Genomic DNA, 24,361 nt, shown 5'->3' on the forward strand with positions numbered 1-24,361 from the left:
TCTCCTCAGATGTCGGAGCTCCCAAGAGCATCCACACGACGGGAGCTAGCATGGTCGGTGCTGCTGTTTGCGCCACTCCTAAGACCAAGAATCTATTTTCCGAGAGTCGCTGCTGTCCTGGGACGATGCATGTTAGTCTAGTTAGTATATTGAAGGGATAAAAGTTAAGTGATGACATTTAGGAACAGAACCTACTCTGGTTCCTTTATGTCCGCTGCGGGTTAATGTGAGTTTCATTAATCTTTTCTGCAGCCTTGTTGGCATTGTTGGTTCAGCTACTGCTCTAGCTGATATTGCTAGTGCCTCTGTGTGCGATTTCTGCATAAAGAAATCTTTGTAGTGCTGTTGGTCTCGTTGATCTGTCATTTGGAGACGTCGAAGACAGATGAGAAACAAAACTTGTATTTGTTTAAGCTTTTATGGGAACAAAAGTATGGTGATAGATTGTTATCACTTCTGGCCCTCCGTAACGAGTGTTCAGCGGAGATAAAAAAAAAAATTACAAGGGCTCCTCTTGGATAACAGTCATGGGTTACGCTAGTCATGGCTGACTGAGAATTCAACATAATTTGCCTACAGGAGTAATAAGAGTGGTTAAAGTACTGTCATTTGAGACATTAACAGTGCTCTTGACAGGATATTTACGACGGGAAAGTCACTGTCTGAGTTGAACTTATCAAAGGCACTCACGGCAAGAGACATGTGCTTTCTCGTATTTTCCTCGTGTGAGCCAACGGTTGTTGTCCTGTCTTACTGTCTGAACCGTTGCTTCAGCAACTTGTGTTGTGGCTCAGCTGAGAGGAGGCATAGAGGAACGGTTTGTCTGAACCCCAAGATAACCTTGAATTCAACGGTTTCCGCCACATTGTCTCATGCTGCTGCATCTTTTCGTCGGAGAATTGCGCTTAGTTTCCTTCATCACCTGGAAGAGGTTTTTGAAGGTACAAAAGTCCAGCAGAGGGACATGAGAGTAGACTCGACGGACACTTCAGGAAGCTCTTCGTTTTCTCTTCAAGACGTCGTTCTTGGTGCCTGGGAAAAATTTCACTCCCAGGATTTATATTTCATGCACGCCTTCTGACACACTAGTCTGCTTAATAAGCTAGTCCCTGAGCAGAAGCCTGCATACGCCTCCTGACATACTAGCCACTGTCGTATAAGCTAGTCCCTGAGCAGAAGTCAGCATACACTTCTGACACACTAGCCTCTGTATCACAAGTTAGTCCCTGAGCAGGAGTCCGTATTTCCGCCAGACTGGTAAACTGGCGAGCCTCTCGGAGCAGAACCTGATTGATTGTTCTCTCAAGTATGATAATGGACAATAGTGGAATTGACGCCGAAGATTCATCCCCTATGAAGCTGAGGATGACAAATGTTGGTATTACCCATGCAAGTCAGGTGTGGAGACACTGACTTTTTGATTAGCGAGGAAAGTGAAGAAGCTTTGAAGAAAGCTGTTGCTACTGTTGGACCTGTTTTTGTTGCCATTGATGGTTTCACGTAGTTCATTCCAGTTTGTCATGATTATGATGAACCAAAATGTATCTGAGCAGCTGGACCATGGTGTCCTAGCTGTGGGTTATGACACTGAGGACTGCACTGCTTACTGGCTAAGGCAGTCACAGATGCCCACTGTTGGTCCCACAGGTATCGAGCAGCCAGACCTGAGTACACAGCGGAACGACTATTAACCAGACTTCTTGATGTCTGCAGGGCTTCGCACAAGATTTTGTTCATGAATTGGAGCACCCACAATGACAAGAACTTGTGGAAGCAGACTTCCTTCAGGCACTTAAAGTTGGACTTTCTCGCCAGAGTGCTGCTTGACACGTCCTTTAAGTCACTTGATTACTATACAAGAGAGCTGAGTGGAAATGTCGTGGTCGATTTCCCATGTTGTCTCTCCTCTCGTCTTCCAGTAACCCTTTCTTAACCTGCTCATATAGCTGGCAGAGGTCAGAGAGGACAGCGATCTGTTAGAATTTCTAGTCTTCACTTAGAGATTCTGGGTAGTTTTCATCCACCTGGTACGTGGTCGGGTCCTGGTGTTACAAGTGCACCTCACTCGTAGTATTGTGTGTTCTGACGGTAAACATTCTCTCATCAAGGTCCAGAAGCTTGTCTGCTGATTACATTTGTTATTGTCTTCAAGTTTGTTCCCTTATCAAACTTGACTTTGTTGAAGGAGGAGATGACGTGTATCCGACCTGAGCGGTCGGGTTTTTTTTTTTTTCCCCCACTCCATTTGTTTGTCCTAGACTTTATTCATATAAGCTGACACATTTTCTGCGTCCTTGAATATAATTGAGAATTAAAAGCAAAGTTACATAAGCACCTGTCTAATACAGTTTAAGTACTGAACTCCCTCTATATTTGTGATAAAAAGATGGAGATGAGTTTTAACAGCTGAAGAGCTGAACTGTTAGTACAAAATAGATTTTGAACCAAAAATATTTCCTTAAGGAATTTTAAGTATAAATAGCCTTGAAGATGCATAATAAGTCTGAATATGACAAAATTAGAGACTGTTTTATAGAGACTATTTAAGATTTATTTATAAAATTTTATATTTAATAGCCATACCTCTATTTTGCTCATGTTTAATAACTTTTCATATATTAACAGTAGTGCTGTGTATTGGTAAATCATGGAGACAGCTGGAGCTGAGTGTAAGGTGTTATACAGATGTTATGAGTGGCGCGGTATGCAGACCGGACGCCACCCCTCCCACACACCTTGTCACTCTACCTTTTCATAACGCAGTTGTCATGACAGAAGTCCTCACTGCAAAGTATTCCACTACCACTGTAGGAGCGGAATATTATCTCCTTCACTCAAGACTGTGATGAAATGCAGTCTCGTCCGCTACTGTGAAGCTCTATGAAGTCATGATCGTCTGCCTGTTGCATGTACACAGATACGCTGATGTGCAGCCCAAGTGTATGAAGCATATGTTATAGTGACACACTGAAATTCAGAGCATCATGGCTCATGAGACTTACCTTTTTGTGAAATAGTTTTTTGGTTTGAAATTTTGTTAGGTTTAAAAAGTAGAAAACTTATTACTTTTCTTGGTGCGACCTGCGGTCATGAGGGGGGAGGTGTTACGAGTATGGCCATACCCGTTTTATTTTATAATAGAATATGCTCCTTTATTTTATAATATATATGCTAATGTTAATATTGTATTATATTATGTTTCGTTAGCAGTTCTTAATATTTCCATGTAGTGGGAAACCACTAGGTTTAAGTGCCGGTTAGCAGTTCAGGTACTGAGGTCTCCCTCAGTCACTTGACCAACGTGACGTCGGCTTACCACTCAGTGGTACCGGCAGTAGGTTCACCGCCCTCGCTCAGAGAGGTTCACTACTCTTACTGAGTACGTTCACCACCCTTGCTCTGAGTAGGTTCGCTACTCAGAGTAGCTTTACAGCACTCGCTGAGAGCAGGTCCTTCACACTCACTCTGACTAGCGCTCTCACTCTCACTCTCATGTCAAGTTCTCTCTTGTGGTCGTTTTTCTTTCGTGATTGAGTTCCTTTCTTAAGCTTGTCACTTTCGAGTTATTTATACTCTGGTAAATTAATCTTTCAGGGGACTGAATAAGCCTTGTTGGCCTTGATGTTAATTTGTGGTCTAAGCTATTCTTAGTCATGTTGGATGGATATGAGACTAAGTCCGTCATTTACAAGTTCTTGTATACTCTAAATTGATAGTTCAGATAAGTCTTTATAAGCATTGTAAGTTACTTTGTGGCTAGGTCTTAATAACCCTTATAGGCGCATTTTATTTGTGATTTTAGTACAAAGCTCAACCTCAAGAGGTTCATTTATTCATATCAATGTACTAGTACGTACCAAGAGAAATGTAAGAGTTAAACTCCTTATTTTATGTTAATCATAACATATCATACATTAAGCTAAAACTCTACTAGTAAAGATTTTAAGTTTTAGTTATTTGTTTCGTAATCCTGAATTCTTAAGTTATTGTTGCAAAACCGTAAACAGGCCATATGTTCAATAAGAATGCTACCTTAACACACTACCATAACATTGGAGAAGGTTAAGAAGAAGAGTTTTGTAACAGACAGTTACCATAAAAGTCTTGTCCTAAGCTGAGATGAACGAACAGAAAAAACTCTTAAAACTGTTCAAATACGTCACACTTGTATTTCTATAATGCACCTAAGAATCATTTCAACAATATGATATTCCTTCTCCAAATATGCGACAAATGACCACATTTTCATATATAGATACAGGAGGACCCCTCTTATACAGCAGGTTAAGTTCCGGGCTACTGCTATAAAGCAAAAATTGTTGTAAAGCGAATCATAGCCTTTTTCCCCTTTTAAATGTGTATAAAACCCTGATAACACGTTTACATTATCATATATTAACCCCTTTGAGGGTCGTTCATGTACAAGTACGTCATTGCAGCCAGGGTCGGTCACGTACTTGTATACCTAAATTCTAGCACCCACATATGAAAGAATGGGTCTGTGTGGTCAGTGTGCACAGTATAAAAAGAATCCTGAAGCACACTGTGCATAATGAGAAAAAAAAAAACGGTTTTTGGTTTAAAACAGCAACTTTCTAGTGTATTTTTGTTTGGTATTTATGGTTGTATTCTCGTTTCCTTGGTCTCATTTGATAGAATGGAAGAAATATTACAGAAATAGAGATGATTGGTTTCACGATGACAAGTACCTTGAAATTGAGCTCAAAGTAGCGAAAATGATCGATATTTGCCGATGTTCAAGAGTAAACAAATCAAGCCAAGCATCCAATACACATCAACTGGTGAGTCTAATATTCTTTCACAAGTGTGCTGATATCATTTATACCGTTATTACAATGATGCAGAAATCCTATTTTTTGTGAGAATAAAAATTCAAAATAGAAAGCAAAAGTAATGTAAGAGGGGCCTAGAGATATGACTAATGAACAGATGAAATGTTATTTTAGTGCCAGGAATGTCTGTCTTGTTTATTCTGGACCCTATTTCGAAATTGGCATCTTTTGAAATTTGTGTGAAATTGCCCAAATTGCCAATTTCTGACCACTTTATTGGATAGTTGAAATTGGTAAATGGGCAGATTCTTGTACTCAATCGATATAACAAATGGATTTCTAGGGAAATAGCTATGATTTTAGTCAACTGAAACATTGGAACTGCCCAAAAATAGGACTCAAAGTGGGCAAAATCGCCCATTTTGAGACCGCTAAATTTGTGAGAGCATAATTCCATAAGTTTTCCATCAAATTTTATACTTTTGGTGTCATTACGATCGGAAAAAGATTCTCTATCATTTCATAAGAAAAAATTATTAAATTTTTTTTTCGAAAATTTTTCGACCCTGAGAACGAATTTGGGAGAAGGCCTCTCAACCCTCAAAGGGTTAAGTGAGCAATATGACTAAGCCTAAAAAAATACATATACAGTACACACATTACTTAAAATATTTTCATCCTAAGCTTACAGTGAGTGGTTTATATATTTATTGTAGGAAGTCTGAATAAATAAATATTGGGTATAATTGAAAACTGCCATATTAGTGGAACACTGCAAAAGGTACTACACACTTATTACAAAATTAGACAACATTTCATACAATACTGAAGGTTATGCAGAGCATTTTGGGCAAATTAAAACTAGAACTTAAAACTTTTTGACTGCCCAAAATATAAAGTAGTTTTTGGCAGACTTAATGTAAGTGCAATACAGGCATACCTCACTAATATGGCAGGTTAGGTTGCAGATCACCCCTGTAAAGTTAATATAACCTTAATCACAACCTTTTTTTTCACTTGCCAGTGCATACAAAAGTCTAAAAGCACATTTACACTCTCATATTAACCACTTAACCCTTTCAGGGTCCGTCCCGTAGATCTACGGCTGGTCGGTGAGTGTCCAAACCGTAGATCTACGCCAAAATTCTAGCGCCGTCAAATTTAGCGCGAAAGCGCTCATAGGCCTACATATGAGAGAATGGGTCTGCGCGGTGGGTGTGCGCCGTAAACAAAAAATCTAGGCGCCTGCATAGCATTGTGGGAACGCCGGCTCAGTTACCCTTGTTCACCATGTCTCGTCGCAAGTCAGCTCTCACTCCCCGGAAAATTGGGACTCTCCTCTTCCTGTCTGATAGTTCTGACACTGATGGAAGTGGAAATGAAGACGAATTCTACGGCTTTGATGAGTTAGTGACCGAAAATAATGACCAGGATATCGATAATAGTGCAGAAAACCCCGACGATCCTCGACCTTCTACCTCTGGTGTGGGCACTCGTGACTCACGGTCGGTTGTTCCTAAACGTAAGAGAAAACTAATATTTTCCCGTGGCCTGGCCTCTGACTTCAGTAATGACGATGATTCTGACGTGGATTGTGATTTTATTGCGCTCGACGATCATTCGAGTAGTGATAGTGAGGAAACATATTCACCAGTGAAGCGTCGGTATGTGCGCCGCCGCATGCGCTCGGGTAGTGTACCCTATGCTATGCCCAGGGGACGGAGTACATCCCGTAGTACATCCCGGAGTACATCCCGTGGCCCTACACCCGTTTTAGGTAGTGATAGTGAGGATGATGTGGCTACACTTGGCATGGATGGGCCACAGACATCAGTGGATGGTGTTAGTGGGGCTGGTGGTGGTAGTGGCACCGCCATGCGTGACTCGCTGTGCCACGCGGGAACCCACGCTGCTGACTCGTCAGTTCAAGGACAAAGCGGAGCGTCACCCACCAGCCCGCCACAACCACCCGTACAACCAGCCTATGATGTCCAGTATCCACCAGCAAACCGTATCTGGGATTGGCAGCAAAATCCCAATTTTGTTCCCAGCCCTCACCACTTTGATGACTCGCAAAGTGGAATTCTACCTACCTGTCCCCTTGGAACCACGGCCAATGAACTGGAATTCTTTGAATTATTCTTTGACCAGCCATTGATGGAAACTATTGTCAGGGAAAGTAATAAGTATTTTCAGTACACCATGGCAAATACGATCTTATCACCACAGTCAAGACTACACAGGTGGAAAGAGACGACTGTTGCAGAAATGTATTTGCTTTTTGCAACAATAATGCTTATGCCTCACGTCTATAAGCATAATATAAAAGCATACTGGTCCACAGATCGGCTAATTTGTACCCCATCCTTCAGTGAAATAATACCAGTGAACAGGTTTATCTTACTCTTACGTATGTTGCACTTCTCTGACAAAACCAGGCCTGACAGAAGTGACAGGTTATACAAGATTAGAAATGTTTTCATGTATCTCAAACAAAAGTTCAGGATGTACTTTTATCCATTCAAGAATCTTGTAATTGACGAGTCTTTGATTTTGTTCAAAGGTAGACTGTCATTCAAGCAGTATATACCGAGCAAGAGGAACCGCTTTGGTATAAAATTGTTTGTACTCTGTGATTGTGACAGTGGCCTGGTGTTGGATATTGTTGTATACACGGGTAGTAAAACATTGAAAGATACCAAGATGTTATTGGGTATATCAGGTGACGTAGTGAGAAACATGATGGCACCTTATCTTGGTAAGGGCCATACATTATATACCGATAACTGGTACACAAGCCCATTACTCAGTGATTTCATGCGAGTGAACAAGACAGATGTGTGTGGCACAGTGCGTTCTAATCGTAAACATATGCCCAGGCTCAACGCAGGTGTTCGTGGTGATGACGTGCAGGTGTTTACTGCCAATGACATCATGGCATTACGGTGGCATGACAAACGAGATGTCACATTGTTGACAACCATTCACCGTAATGAAATGCAAGACAGTGGCAAAGTTGATCGAGTGACTAATGAACGTATTCGAAAACCAGTGACAGTGATTGATTATACACAAAACATGCGCTTGGTTGACAAGTGTGACATGCAGATTGGTTTTGTTGACTGTGTTCGTAAGAGTTACAAGTGGTACATGAAACTTTTCTTCCATCTCATGGACATTTCAATGCTGAATGCATATAATATGTACCAAATAAAGACTGGTAACAGACCACCGTATGGTGAATTTTGTTTGTCTGTTGTCAGACAACTCATAATGAAGTACCAGGTAACAACACCTGCAATACAACATGGTCCTCGAATTCATCACAATATACCCAAGCGTTTGAGAAGAGAAGGTGATCATTTCATAATACAGCTTCCTTCAACTCAAAAGAAATTTGCTCAGAAGAGATGCATTGTCTGTGCACAAACAAAACGACGGCAACAAAGACGCAAAGACACTCGGTTTATGTGTGAGGAATGTAAGGTGCCTCTGTGCATGGTGCCTTGTTTCAAGGAGTTCCACAAGCTCCAGCAGTTCTAAAACCATGTCCAGTGATTGTAAATATGTAAATATATGATAGAACATTAGTATTATACAATATTTGTGCATGTTTATTGTAATAAACAACAGTGGTAAACAATAATATGATAATAACTTTAGTGCGATTATTGTGTTCAATACAGTGAGTTTATATATATAAATTATATACAGTATTGGTCTCTCAGGCCCCAAATGTTAGTAGGAATAGAAAAAAATTGGAAAAGAAAAGAAAAAACAACTAAAACAACAAAATAATATAATACGCGTATGTGGAATTCGTCGATGTTGCCGCCACCACATCATTTTCTACAAACTTCTTGGCACTGTATCTCGGTAAGTACTGATCAGATTCTATTTTTTTTTGTTTTATTACCTTCACAAAAATATGCTCTTTAATTCTGTAAGAAAAAATAATTTTTTTTTTTTTCAAAATTTCTTGGACACTGGTGCGTGACTTCAGATTTTGGCCTTGGACCCTGAAAGGGTTAAGTGTCCAAACGTAGATCTACGTTGTTACCGCTAGTGGTCTGAACATAAATCAACATTTTATTTTTCCTGCCTTCAAATTTGGTGCAATAGGCCTGAGTAGCCTAGACACGAGAGAATGGGTCTGCTTACTCAGTGCTCACCGTATGAAAAAAGCCGAGGACCACGTGGTACCACATGGTAGCACCAGTTAGTTTCAGCTCCATCTTGGGTAAATATCATGGCAAATCCCCATGATTCACTCGCGTCTCATCATATTAACACTCTCTCATTTGAGGAAAGTGATATAGAACCTGAGTTTAGTGGACTTGAGACCGATGTGGCCACTATTGATCAAGGAATTAGTGAAAATATTGGCGATAACCCACATGACCCTCAGCCCATCACCTCTGGGGTGGCCAATGTGGCCATGCCAGACCCTCAGCCAAGCAGCACCTCTGGAGTGGCCAGTGTGGCCACACCAGACCCTCGGCCAAGCACCTCTGGGGTGGCCAGTGTGGTCACACTAGACCCCGGTCAAGCACCTCTGGGGTAGCCAGTGTTACTACTCAGAGGCAACTACACAAGCGGAAATTATCATTTTCTGTCAGTTTTGGTGATAAAAGTGAAAATGATATAAGTGATGATGAGACTGATTTAATGCCCTTAACCCTTTGACTGTCGCAGGCCCCTTTCTGAAACGGTCATTCTATGTCGATAAATTTTTGGAAAAATAATAAAATTATTTTTTCTTATGAAATGATAGAGAATCTTTTCCCAATGGTAATGACACCAAAAGTACAAAATTTGGTCGAAAACTCACGGAATTACGCTCCCGCGAAGTTAGCGGTCTCGGCGACATATATGCATCGGCGATTTTGCCAACTTTGAGCCCTGTTTTTGGCCAATTCCGTTGTTCCAGTTGACCAAACTCATAGCTATTTCTTTAGAACTCCATTTTTTCTATCAGCTAAGTACAAGAAACCGCCCATTTACCGATTTGAACTACCCAATAAAGTGGTCAGAAATTGGCAATTTGGCCAATTTCATGCAAATTAAAAAAGATGCTAATTTCAAAATAGGGTCCAGAATAAACAATGTAGACATTCTTGGCACTAAAATAACATATTGTCTGTTTCTTAGTCAAGTCTCTAGGCCCCTCTTATATTACTATTGCTTTTTATTTTGATTTTTTATTCATACAAAAAAATACAAAATTTACTGTTATGCAGACTACTGCATTATTGTAAAAATGGTATAAATAATATCAGTGCGCTACTGAAATAATATTAGACTCCGCAGTTGAAGTGTATTGGATGTGTGGTGTGATTTACCTACTCCTGAAAATTGGTAAAAATCGAACATTTCCGCTACTTTGAGCTTAATTTCAAGGTCGTTTTTATCGTGAAAGTAATCAAAATCATCTCTATTTCTCTAATATGTTTTCCATTTTATCATCTGAGACCATGAAAATGAGAATACAACGATGAATACTATACGAAAATGCACCTCAAAGTCGGCTTTTTAATCCAAAAAAACAGTCAGTTTTTTTTTTTCTCATTATGCACTGTGTGCTGCAGGAATTTTTTTATGTGGTGTACACTGACCACACAGACCCATTCTCTCGCATGTGGGCCTACTAGCTTTCTCCCGCTTGATTCGAAGCCGCTAGAATTTACACATATAAATACGACAGAAACAGTGGCGCACAAGACTTATATATACGACCAAAACAGTCAAAGGGTTAAGAGGATTCATTGAGTGATACTGATATACATTATTCTCCAGTGAAGCGTACCTTTAGGCATCGTCGCCTATGTTCAAGCAGTGTACCACAAGCAGTCCCCAAAAGCTGTGGGAGGTCACAATCGAAAACCCCAGCCACTGATAGTGATACTGATCATGAAGGAGAATATGCGGGGATGGAGGAAGAGGTGGTGGTGATGGGTGGCATGGTGCCTGGGCTGCATGAAGCGGTGGGCAGGCAGACAAAGGACAGCCCGGCACCCCCTCAACCATGTGCTGCCTCCGCTCCCGTCCCTCCTCCTGCTCCATGTGCCATGCCACAGGTCCACCCTGTACCATCTGACCGTGAATGGAACTGGACACAAAGTACAACATTTGTGTCAAATCCTTTCGATTTTGATGTCAGTGGAAGTGGCATCCTCCCAGAATGTCTCATCACGAATGCGTCTACAGAGTTGACTTTTTCAAATTATACATTACTTTGATGAGCTGATAATGAACTTGACTGTGAGCCAGACAAACAATTACTACCGATATATAATGGAGAACACAGAGGTTGCAGAATCATCATGACTGTGCAGATGGAAAGATACAACTGTGGCTGAAATGTATTTATTCCTTGGCACTGTCATGCTTATGCCTCATACGTATCAGCACAACAGAGCCTCTCCTCACTTAGTGACGTACTCGTTTACCAACACCTCAGACATACGACTGGTTCTCTGACCAGTATTTATACCTAAATAATGTACGTATATTAGAGCTGATTTCCTCTATTCTGTTTATTTCAATATACAGTATACTACTGTATACACATTTAAATACAGTAAGGCCCCGCTTTACGGCGTTTCACCTTACAGCGTTCCGCTAATACGGCGATGTCAAATTATGACCAAAATTTGCTATACGGCAAGTGGTCTTTCAAATACGGCGCCCCCCCCCCACCCGGTTTGCTTACATTTTCCGTGACCACATCTATTATGTCAGGAAACTTTCCAAAATTTCAAAGTGTTTTCAAGTTACTGCATATTTTAGATGTACTCTGATAATTATACTTATGTGTACCTGTACCTAAATATACTTACACACTGTGCTGGTGTGCAGGTACACATTAAAATTGCTAAGTCTCTCTTTACTCATGACGCCAATACTACGTAATAATACTCACTCTTAGGCACACTAAATTTCTTATTTTATATCAATATAGGCAGTTTCATTAATCCATCTATGATATTTTCCTCAAAATTATATATGAAACCCATTACATAGCATATAAACATGATACATACACTCACAGAATAAAAATTGATGTAAATATAAGATTTGCTTACAAAGCAGCTGTGTAGGTAGTGTCGGAAGAATTACGTTTTCTCTAGTCAAATACAGTGGACCCCCGCATAACGATGGCATCACATAGCGATTAATCCGCATACCGCTTACTTTAATCGCAAAAATTTTGCCGCGCATACCGATTAAAAACCCGCTCACCGATTTTCGTCCGAGACGCGTCCAATGTGCGCCCTCAGCCAGCCTCACATGTGCCGCCCGTGCCATTGTTTACCAGCCAGCCTCCGCGGTAACATCCAAGCATACACTCGGAATATTTCGTATTATTACAGTGTTTTCGGTGCTGTTTCTGGAAAATAAGTGACCATGGGCCCCAAGAAAGCTTCTAGTGCCAACCGTACACCAATAAGGGTGAGAATTCCCATTGAAATGAAGAAAGAGATCATTGATAAGTATGAAAGTGGAGTGCGTATCGCCGACCTAGTCAAGTTGTACAAGAAACCCCAATCAACCATCGCTACTATTGTGGGCACCAGAAAGACAATCAAGGAAGCTGTTCTTGCCAAAGGTTTAACTGTGTTTTCGAAACAAAGATCGCAAGTGATGGAAGATGTTGAGAGACTCTTATTGGTGTGGATAAATGAAAAACAGCTAGCAGGAGATAGCGTCTCTCAAGCGATCATATGTGAAAAGGCTAGGAAGTTGCATGAGGATTTAATTAAAAAAATGCCTGCAACTAGTGATGATGTGAGTGAATTTAAGGCCAGCAAAGGTTGGTTTGAGGGATTTAAGAAGCGTAGTGGCATCCATAGTGTGATAAGGCATGGTGAGGCTGCCAGTTCGGACCACAAAGCGGCTGAAAAATATGTGCAGGAATTCAAGGAGTACATAGACAGTGAAGGACTGAAACCTGAACAAGTGTTTAATTGTGATGAAACAGGCCTGTTCTGGAAGAAAATGCCAAGCAGGACCTACATTACTCAGGAGGAAAAGGCACTCCCAGGACATAAGCCTATGAAAGACAGGCTTACTCTTCTCATGTGTGCCAATGCTACTGGTGATTGCAAAGTGAAGCCTTTATTAGTGTATCACTCTGAAACTCCCAGAGCGTTCAGGCAAAAGAATGTCCTCAAGGATAATTTGTGTGTGCTGTGGAGGGCAAACAGTAAGGCATGGGTCACTAGGGACTTTTTCTATAACTGGTTACACCATGCATTTGCCCCCAATGTGAAAGATTACCTAACTGAAAAGAAATTAGAACTTAAGTGCCTCCTGGTGTTAGACAATGCCCCTGGTCATCCTACAGACGTGGCAGAGCGACTTTATGGGGACATGAGCTTCATTAAGGTGAAGTTTTTGCCTCCTAATACCACTCCTCTCCTGCAGCCCATGGACCAGCAGGTTATTGCAAACTTCAAAAAACTGTACACAAAAGCTCTGTTTGAAAGGTGCTTTGTAGTGACCTCAGAAACTCAACTGACTCTAAGAGAGTTTTGGAGAGATCACTTTAATATCCTCAATTGTGTAAACCTTATAGGTAAGGCTTGGGAGGGAGTGACTAAGAAGACTTGAACTCTGCTTGGAAGAAACTGTGGCCAGAATGTGTAGACAAAAGGGATTTTGAAGGGTTTGAGGCTAACCCTGAGATGATTATGCCACTTGAGGAATCCATTGTGGCATTGGGAAAGTCCTTGGGGTTGGAGGTTAGTGGGGAGGATGTGGAAGAGTTGGTGGAGGAGGACAATGAAGAACTAACCACTGATGAGCTGATAGATCAACTTCAAGAGCAAGAGGCCAGACCTGGGGAAACTGGTTCAGAGGAGGGGAGAGAGAAATATACTGGGGGGTAACTAGAAAAAATATTCTTTTCGTATGCCTTTATATATAGGAATTCCTGACCCTTGTGGGTTTAGTGCTCTTTATAATTAATAATAATAATAATAATAATAATAATAATAATAATAATACAGGTCTCCCTCAACATTCACGTTTTCAACTTTCACGGGCTTCACACATTCGCGAATTACCAACCGCCAAATTCCCAGCCACCAAATTCCCAGCCGCCAAATCATATTTAAGTTTCCCGCCACCTGCGAGTCCCTACTACCCTCCCTCCGACCCCCGCAACTGGCAGCCAGCCCTCCCACCACTCAGTGTGGTGAGGGTTTTGTTTGTTCATTATTTGCTATTAAACTACAGTATAAATAATGTAAACCCATTCATGACTGCATATTGGAATGGCTATTCGGACAGGTATTAGACAGTGACATCATGTGTTTACTCTTGAACACTGCAAAGAATTAAACATTTCTGCTACAGCTAATAATAACAATAGTAATAATAATAACAATAGTAACAATAATAATAATAATAATAATAATAATAATAATAATAATAATAATAATAATAATAAATATGATATAATTGAAGAAGGAAATTGTACAAAAATACGAGGGAGTGGTTGACACATCGTCAGTGTGACTGTGTTTATGCTGGAGTAAACATTAGTCTCCCTGCTCTTCCAAACATTTCACAATAATTCATTGTGTTTGCTGCTTGTAGATTGAGTGTGACTGGAGTGGTAGAGGCAGTGATTGAGGCAATGGTATTTAATAACATACATGTTATTAATAATATGTACTATTATTATTTATAACATGTTATTAAATACATACATGTTAATAATAATACATGTTATTAATAATAACAATAATAATAATAACAACTGGCAGCCAGCCCTCCCACCCGCCACTCACTCACTCAGTCAGTCTCCAGCCACTGTGCGAGTCGGTCATTGCTGTTTGTGTGGTGGTGAAAGTATGTCTCATGCCATGCAGTTACACTCCATATAATCATCTCCATTCAACTGTCATCAGTAGCTGCATGTAATATCAATAGAGAAATAAAGAATTATAATTTAAATTTTTTTAATCATCACAAGTCATCAGAGTTCGTCTGCCTTACGAGTGGTGAGTGTTTTGTTTGTTCATTATTTATTAAACTACAGTATAAATAATGTCAACTCATTCATGACTGCTAATAATAATAATAATAATAATAATAATAATAATAATAAATACGAGGGTTGAAGCAGTGGGTGGTAGAGGCATCATCAGTCAGTATGGCTTTGTTTATGCTGGAGTGAGTATTATCTTCTGTGCTCTTCCAAACATTTCACAATAATTCATTGTGTTTGGTGCTTGTTGATTGACTGTGACTGCTACATAATTAACCATGGGCCCAAATAAACTTTGGTAAAGAAACTGAGAAGCACGAAAGAATTGAAGAAAGAAATTATATAAAAATACGAGGCAGTGGTGGAGGCAGTACAATATTTTACGATGTTCTCAGGTACGTATTTTATGATTGTTCATGAGAACATAAGAAAGGAGGAACACTGCAGTAGACCTGTTGGCCCATACTATTCAAGTCCTTCACAAATCCAGCCCAATTACAGAATAAATGCTACCCAAGCAATAAGCTTTGAACATTCTATTTACTCGCATGCAAGACCCATTCAAATCCAACCACCTCTCACTTGTGTATTTATCCAACCTAAATGTGAAGCTACCCAAGGTTTTAGCTTTGATAGGACCTTGGGTAGCTTTAAAAAGAGATTGGACAAATATATGAGTGGGAGGAGCATGTACGTATATACATAGATTATTTCATTTTATTATTTTATTATATTTCCCTGCAATATATTGGGGCACCAAACATTCGCGATTTTTCAACATTCACGGGGCTCTTGATCCCCTAACCCCCGCGAATGTTGAGGGAGACCTGTAATATTATTATTATTAATATTATTATCTTCATTCACTCTAAAAATGGTGTGTTGCTGTTTGTTTATTCTGAACTAACTTGTACACAATGTAAGAGTATTTGTATTGAGAGGTAATTATTATAATAAAAAAATATTGAGGTAAATGTTTTACAAACTCTTACAAATGGACGTGAATGAACTAAAAGTAGACATATTAATATGCATTTATTTCGCCTGACCAAGTGATCGCCCACTGCCTGTTCAGTTTGTGTTCTTACGTTGTCTCAACTCTGTATCTCGTTCTCTCTCTCGTTTACTCTTTCGTTAACTAGTTGGCTCTCATTGACGATGGCGTCTAAGGTTAGCTGTGATAAAAAGAGAAGTCATAAGCCTCTTGCTTTAAGTGCCAAGTTAGAGGATGATGGTGTGCCATTCTGATTTTATTCAATAAACACCCTACCGCTCATCTCTCACACATTAATATTAATATTTTAAGGTAAGTAATAAATGTACTCTGTGTGTATCTTACCTTTCATTGTGTTTTTAATGCCTATTTCTATTGCTAACTTAATACAAGTTAGTGTAAACTTGTTGTCTGGCATTTATTGCATATTTTATGTGTGCTCTGATAATAATACTTGTGGACCTGTGTGGTAGCTGGGTGGGGGGACAACATTACGTTTTCTCTGCTCAGCCATCAGAGAAAACATGTATGAATCTGCGTTTGGCCCAGCCACTCCCTCACTCTGCTTTTGTTTACAATTTTCGGCATGAATTATTCATTACTTCTACCTTCGTTTATGATGGCATCTAAAGGTATTTGTTAGAAATGATTAAATTCAGTGAACAAGGCATGTCGATGTTAATAATATGGCTCTGGGCCACAGTGTAGGTAGCCGGTAGGTGTAGCCCAGGTGGGCTACACCTACCGGCTACCTACACTGACTTCCTACAAATAAATACTACTCACCTCTCCTCCTATATTAAGACCACACATATTTTAAGGTAAATAATGAGTGTACTGTATGTGTATTTTACCTCTCTGGGATTTTTAAATATCGTATATTAAGTATGAGACGGGGAGCCAGTGCTACCTACACCTGGGCTACATGCACCTGACTTCCTACAAATAAGTAATACTCACCTCTCTCCCTACATTAAGATTACAAATACTTCAAGATAAGTAATGAATTTACTGTGAATGTATTTTACTTTGTGTGTTTTTAATGCCTGGTTCTATTACTAACTTAATATAATTTAGTGTAAACTTGTTGTCTGGTATTTATAAGCATTTATAAATGGAAAAAAATGGCGTTCTGCCTTCCAGCGATGTCTGCTTTCCGGCGACAGCGTGGAACCTAACACCCCGTATAAGTGGGGCCCTACTGTATATACCAGAAATGTTATAAATGGTGCAAAGGTGACATTAAAACAATATCAAAGATGGTTGACACAAACCCATTACCATTATAGTATGTTCCTCACTTAGCGATGAATTCAAAGTGGTCTTTGGAATGGAGCTCCGTCATTAAGTGAGGACAGGCTGCACAGCATAGTAATAGTCCACAGACTACTTCGTCAGTACTCCTGTCTTCTATGACCTCCTTCCCTGCAACAGATTCACTCTGTTGCTACGAATGTTGCACTTCTCAAGACAGGAATAGGCCCAACAGAAATGACCTATACAGAATCCGGGAAGTGTTTATGTATCTGAAGCAGAAATTCAGTGACTACTTTTATCTCTTCAAGAATACTGTTGACGAGTCCTTGATTCCGTTCAATGGGGCAAACTCTTCTGCGCAACCAATTACAGTTGGTGTCCCACAGGGAAGTGTCCTTGGCCCTCTTCTCTTTCTCCTATACATAAATGACCTTCCAAATGCTTCGCAATTACTCAAACCCACACTATTTGCAGATGACACTACATACGTCTTCTCTCACCCGAGCCCAGTCACACTAGCCAATACTGTAAATACCGAATTACAGAAAATATCTACCTGGATGAGGACTAACAAACTTACACTAAACATTGACAAAACCTACTTCATTCAGTTTGGTAACAGAGCTTCAGATGTCCCTCTTAACATAATGATAAACGGATCACCTATCACAAAGCTAACAGAGGGAAAATTCTTAGGAATCCACCTTGATAATAGACTCAAATTTCATACACATATACAACAAATTTCTAAGAAAATTTCCAAGACTGTAGGCATACTATCGAAGATACAGTACTATGTTCCACAGTCAGCCCTCCTGGCCCTATATCACTCTCTTATTTACCCCTATCTCACCTACGGAATTTGTGCATGGGGCTCAACAACAATTAACCATCTCAGACCACTAATTACCCAACAAAAGGCTGCAGTTAGAATGATAACAAATTCTCACTACAGGCAGCACACTCCACCAATATTCAATACACTAAACCTACTCACCATACAAAACATCCATACTTATTACTGCACCTATTACATACATAGAACACTTAACTCTGATATTAACCCTCCTCTCAAACATCTCCTTGCCAACCTCAACAGAACACATGACCATAACACAAGGCACAGATCACTCTTTGATGTTCCTCGTGTTCATCTCACACTATGCAAAAACTCAATGCACATAAAAGGCCCTAAAATCTGGAATTCATTACCTGTAAATATAAAAGAAACACTACCTGTTTATAAATTCAAGTCTCTACTCAAAGATCACTTACTCACCCAAAACCAAATAAATACTGAATAACTGAACCTTATAAATTGTATATCTTAAATGTTTCTCACAATTATATCACATAAATGTTAAACCTAAAACCGAATCTAACTTTATTATTTTTTAAATACACTACCTAACAGAATCCTTCATATGACTGAATGCAACCATATGACCTGTCTTTGTAATACTCACTTGTGCTTTATAGTAATCTGTTTACATTAATGTTTTATCACTGAATTCATCATTGCTTAGTTAATCTTAAGTTAATTTTAAGCCAGCCCGTAATGCTATGCATAGTATAAGTGGCTTTGGCATGCTGCTCTTATCTGTATTTTTTTGTACCTCTGTATGTGTGCTCAAATTTATAATAAATAAATAAATAAATAAATAAAAGGGATGACTGTCATTCAAGCAATATATACTGAGCAAACGTAATCGCTTTGGTATAAAACTGTTGTGTGACTGTGAGTGGCATTGTGTTGGATGTCACTGTCTACAATGGGAGAAACACACTCGATGATGCCAGGCGGTTCTTGGGCATTTACAGTGATGCTGTTTGCAAGATGATGGGGCCATACCTTGGCAAGGGTCATACACTGTACACAGACAACTGGTATACAAGCCCTATGCTCACTGATTTCCTCATGTGAACAATACTGATATGCCATCCACAGAAATGAGATGGTGCAAACAAAGTGAACAGGGACAAAAATGAATGCATTGTAAAGCCAGCTGCTGTCATCGACTATATGAACAATATGCGACTAGTCGACAAGTGTGACATGACGATAGGGTTCACTGTGTGCGTAGGAGTTGCAAGTGGTACATGAAAGTATTTTTCCACCTTGTAGACACTGCAATGCTCAATGCTTTCAATATGTATGAAAAAAAAAAAAAAGACTGGAAACCAATTTCGTTATGCAGAATTCACGCTGAATGTCATAAAGCAGATAGTAAAAAAGTACGGTACCACACCTGTACCTGCCTCTCAACAGTGACCTGTTCCCCAACCACAACCAGTTGGGGAAGTGCCAGACCGAATCCTCGCCGAGTGTCACTACCTGATACCAATACTGTCTACCCCAAAAAAGAAGTATTCTCAGAAAAAGTGTATTGTGTGTGCTAACACCACAAGGCAACCACAACAGCAGAAGGACAGATGATTCAAATGTCAGCAATGCAGGGTGACACTCTGTATGAATCCAAGTTTCATGGAATATCATGCAATCCTGGAGTACTAGAAACATAACTGGGACATGTAAATACCTTGTACAGTGGTACCTCAAGTTTCGAATAGCTCCCAACTTGAATAATTATGTAAGTGTATTTTTGTAAGTGCTTTTGTAAGTGTATTTTTGGGGGTCTGAAAAAGGATGAATCTAATTTACATTATTCCTTACGGGAACAAATTTGTTCAGTATCAGCACTCGAACAGCCTTCTGGAACGAATTATGTTCATAACTCGAGGTACCACTGTGTATAGTTGTAGATTATAGAATGTGATTCAGCCAGGTGTATAAAATCACCTATCAGTGTGTGTGTGTGTGTTTGTGACAACATGATTAATAATTTCGTACATATTATTTGTGTCTAAACAACAATTGGCTATGAAATTAAAACATTACTATAAAACATTATTATCATATCATAAAAATTGAAGAAAAGGGTGTGATAAAAGAGAAAAAGGTAGCTTTACTGAGTATACCAGGAAAAGTGTACGGTAGGGTTATTATTGAAAGAATTAGAGGTAAGACAGAATGTAGGATTGAGAATGAGCAAGGAGGTTTCGGGGTGGGTAGGGGATGTGTAGATCAAGTGTTTACATTGAAGCATATATGTGAACAGTATTTAGATAAGGGTAGGGAAGTTTTCATTGCATTTATGTATTTAGAAAAGGCATATGAGAGTGGAAAGAGGAGCAATGTGGCAGATGTTGGAATAGATAGAAAGTTACTAAATGCTGTAGAGAGTTTTTATGAGGATAGTGAGGCTCAGGTTAAGGTGTGTAGAAGAGAGGGAGACTACTTCCCAGTAAAAGTAGGTCTTAGACAGGGATGTGTAATGTCACCATGGTTGTTTAATATATTTATAGATGGGGTTGTAAAAGAAGTAAATGCTAGCTAGGGTGTTCGGGAGAGGGGTGGGATTAAATTATGGGGAATCAAATTCAAAATGGGAATTGAAACAGTTACTTTTTGCTGATGATACTGTGCTTATGGGAGATTCTAAAGAAAAATTGCAAAGGTTAGTGGATGAGTTTGGGAGAGTGTGTAAAGGTAGAAAGTTGAAACTGAGCATAGAAAAGAGTAAGGTGATGAGGGTATCAAATGATTTAAAGAAAAATTGGATATCAAATTGGAGAGGAGTATGAAAGAAGTGAAAGTTTTCAGATATTTGGGAGTTGACGTGTCAGCGGATGGATTTATGAAGGATGAGATAAATCATAGAATTGATGAAGGAAAAACGGTGAGTGGTGCGTTGAGATATACGTGGAGAAAAAAAAAACATTATCTATGGAGGCAAAGAAGGGAATGTATGAAAGTATAGTAGTACCAACACTCATATGGGTGTGAAGCTTGGGTTGTGAATGCAGCAGCGAGGAGGCGGTTGGAGGTAGTGGAGATGTCCTGTCTAAGGGCAATGTGCGGTGTAAATATTATGCAGAAAATTCAAAGTGAGGAAATTAGGAGGTGTGGAGTTAATAAAAGTATTAGTCAGAGGGCAGAAGAGGGGTTGTTGAGGTGGTTTGGTCATTTAGAGAGAATGGATCAAAGTAGAATGACATGGAGAGGTTGGAAGGCAGGGGTAAGGGAGGTTTTGTGGGCGAGGGGCTTGGACTTCCAGCAGGCGTGCATGAGCGTGTTCGATAGGAGTGAATGGAGATGAATGGTATTTGGGACCTGACAATCTGTTGGAGTGTAAGCAGGGTAATATTTAGTGAAGGGATTCAGGGAAACCGGTTATTTTTATATAGCCGGACTTGAGTCCTGGAAATGGGAAGTACAATGCCTGCACTCTAAAGGAGGGGTTTGGGATATTGGCAGTTTGGAGGGATATGTTGTATCTTTATACGTATATGCTTCTAAACTGTTGTGTTCTGGGCACCTCTGCAAAAACAGTGATTGTGTGTGGGGTGAAAGTGTTGAATGATGAAAGTATTTTCTTTTTGGGGATTTTCCTTCTTTTTGGGCCACCCTGCCTCGGTGGAAGACGGCTGACTTGTTGGAAAAAAAAAAATATAATATATATATATATATATGTGTGTGTGTGTGTGTAATGTCACCATGGTTGTTTAATATATTTATAGATGGGGTTGTAAAAGAAGTAAATGCTAGGGTGTTCGGGAGAGGGGTGGGATTAAATTATGAGGAATCAAATTCAAAATGGGAATTGACACAGTTACTTTTTGCTGATGATACTGTGCTTATGGGAGATTCTAAAGAAAAATTGCAAAGGTTAGTGGATGAGTTTGGGAATGTGTGTAAAGGTAGAAAGTTGAAAGTGAACATAGAAAAGAGTAAGGTGATGAGGGTGTCAAATGATTTAGATAAAGAAAAATTGGATATCAAATTGGGGAGGAGGAGTATGGAAGAAGTGAATGTTTTCAGATACTTGGGAGTTGACGTGTCGGCGGATGGATTTATGAAGGATGAGGTTAATCATAGAATTGATGAGGGAAAAAAGGTGAGTGGTGCGTTGAGGTATATGTGGAGTCAAAAAACGTTATCTATGGAGGCAAAGAAGGGAATGTATGAAAGTATAGTAGTACCAACACTCTTATATGGGTGTGAAGCTTGGGTGGTAAATGCAGCAGCGAGGAGACGGTTGGAGGCAGCGGAGATGTCCTGTTTAAGGGCAATGTGTGGTGTAAATATTATGCAGAAAATTCGGAGTGTGGAAATTAGGAGAAGGTGTGGAGTTAATAAAAGTATTAGTCAGAGGGCAGAAGAGGGGTTGTTGAGGTGGTTTGGTCATTTAGAGAGAATGGATCACAGTAGAATGACATGGAAAGCATATAAATCTATAGGGGAAGGCAGGCGGGGTAGGGGTCGTCCTCGAAAGGGTTGGAGAGAGGGGGTAAAGGAGGTTTTGTGGGTAAGGGGCTTGGACTTCCAGCAAGCGTGCGTGAGCGTGTTAGATAGGAGTGAATGGAGACGAATGGTACTTGGGACCTGACGATCTGTTGGAGTGTGAGCAGGGTAATATTTAGTGAAGGGATTCAGGGAAACCGGTTATTTTCATATAGTCGGACTTGAGTCCTGGAAATGGGAAGTACAATGCCTGCACTTTAAAGGAGGGGTTTGGGATATTGGCAGTTTGGAGGGATATGTTGTGTATCTTTATATGTTTATGCTTCTAGACTGTTGTATTCTGAGCACCTCTGCAAAAACAGTGATAATGTGCGAGTGTGGTGAAAGTGTTGAATGATGATGAAAGTATTTTCTTTTTGGGGATTTTCTTTCTTTTTTGGGTCACCCTGCCTCGGTGGGAGACGGCCGACTTGTTGAAAAAAAAAAAAAAAAAAAAAACTTTTTGCTGATGATACTGTGCTTATGGGAGATTCTAAAGAAAAATTGCAAAGGTTAGTGGATGAGTTTGGGAATGTGTGTGAAGGTAGAAAGTTGAAAGTGAACATAGAAAAGAGTAAGGTGATGAGGGTATCAAATGATTTAGATAAAAAAAAATTGGATATCAAATTGGGGAGGAGGAGTATGGAAGAAGTGAATGTTTTCAGATGCTTGGGAGTTGACGTGTCGGCGGATGGATTTATGCCTTATGAGGTTAATCATAGAATTGATGAGGGAAAAAAGTGAGTGGTGCGTTGAGGTATATGTGGAGTCAAAAAACGTTATCTATGGAGGCAAAGAAGGGAATGTATGAAAGTATAGTAGTACCAACACTCTTACATGGATGTGAAGCTTGGGTGGTAAATGCAGCAGCGAGGAGACGGTTGGAGGCAGTGGAGATGTCCTGTCTAAGCGTAATGTGTGGTGTAAATATTATGCAGAAAATTCGGAGTGTGGAAATTAGGAGAAGGTGTGGAGTTAATAAAAGCATTAGTCAGAGGTCAGAAGAGGGGTTGTTGAGGTGGTTTGGTCATTTAGAGAGAATGGATCAAAGTAGAATGACATGGAAAGAATATAAATCTATAGGGGAAGTAAGGAGGGGTAGGTGTCATCCTCGAAAGGGTTGGAGAGAGGGGGTAAAGGAGGTTTTGTGGGCGAGGGGCCTGGACTTCCAGCAAGTGTGCGTGAGCGTGTTAGATAGGAGTTAATGGAGACGAATGATACTTGGGACCTGACGATCTGTTGGAGTGTGAGCAGGGTAATATTTAGTGAAGGGATTCAGGGAAACCGGTTATTTTCATATAGTCGGACTTGAGTCCTGGAAATGGGATGTACAATGCCTGCACTTTAAAGGAGGGGTTTGGGATATTGGCAGTTTGGAGGGATATGTTGTGTATCTTTATACGTATATGCTTCTATACTGTTGTATTCTGAGCACCTCTGCAAAAACAGTGATAATGTGAGAGTGTGGTGAAAGTGTTGAATGATGAAGAAAGTATTTTCTTTTTGGGGATTTTCTTTCTTTTTTGGGTGACCCTGCCTCGGTGGGAGACGGCCGACTTGTTGAAAAATATATATATATATATATATGTCGTGCCGAATAGGCAGAACTTGCGATCTTGGCTTAAATAGCAATGCTCATCTTGCCATATAGGACAAGTGAAAATTTGTGTATGCAATAATTTCGCCAAAATCATTCTGAACCTAACGAAAAAAATAGATTTCACTGTGTTTATTTAGCATTAAATTATCGTAAACAAACCTAAAATATATTTAGTTGGGTTAGGCTAAAATATATTGTTCTTGTTACAGTAAGGTTAGGTATGTTTTCTAAGTTCCTTTTGGTGCAAAATTAAAAATTTTTACATTAACATTAATGAAAAAAAATATCTTTAAACGTATAAGAGAAAATTTTAGAAAGGACTTAATTTTAAATGAGTTCTCGCTAATTGACCAGTTTTACGTATTCGGCACGACAT

At 39.7% G+C, this 24,361-nt stretch overlaps 1 protein-coding gene and 1 pseudogene across 1 annotated transcript in view; one reads left to right on the forward strand and one right to left on the reverse strand.

The window, feature by feature from the left end:
* Positions 1-24,361, reverse strand: part of LOC138850948 (bifunctional 3'-phosphoadenosine 5'-phosphosulfate synthase-like) — a gene marked incomplete at its 5' end in the record, with an annotated part of 118,018 nt that overhangs the window by 57,654 nt on the left and 36,003 nt on the right.
* Positions 10-1,967, forward strand: LOC138852805 (cathepsin L-like peptidase; annotated as a pseudogene).

This window comes from Cherax quadricarinatus, chromosome 17 (genome assembly GCF_038502225.1).
Source record: "Cherax quadricarinatus isolate ZL_2023a chromosome 17, ASM3850222v1, whole genome shotgun sequence".
Classification (NCBI taxonomy): domain Eukaryota; kingdom Metazoa; phylum Arthropoda; class Malacostraca; order Decapoda; family Parastacidae; genus Cherax; species Cherax quadricarinatus.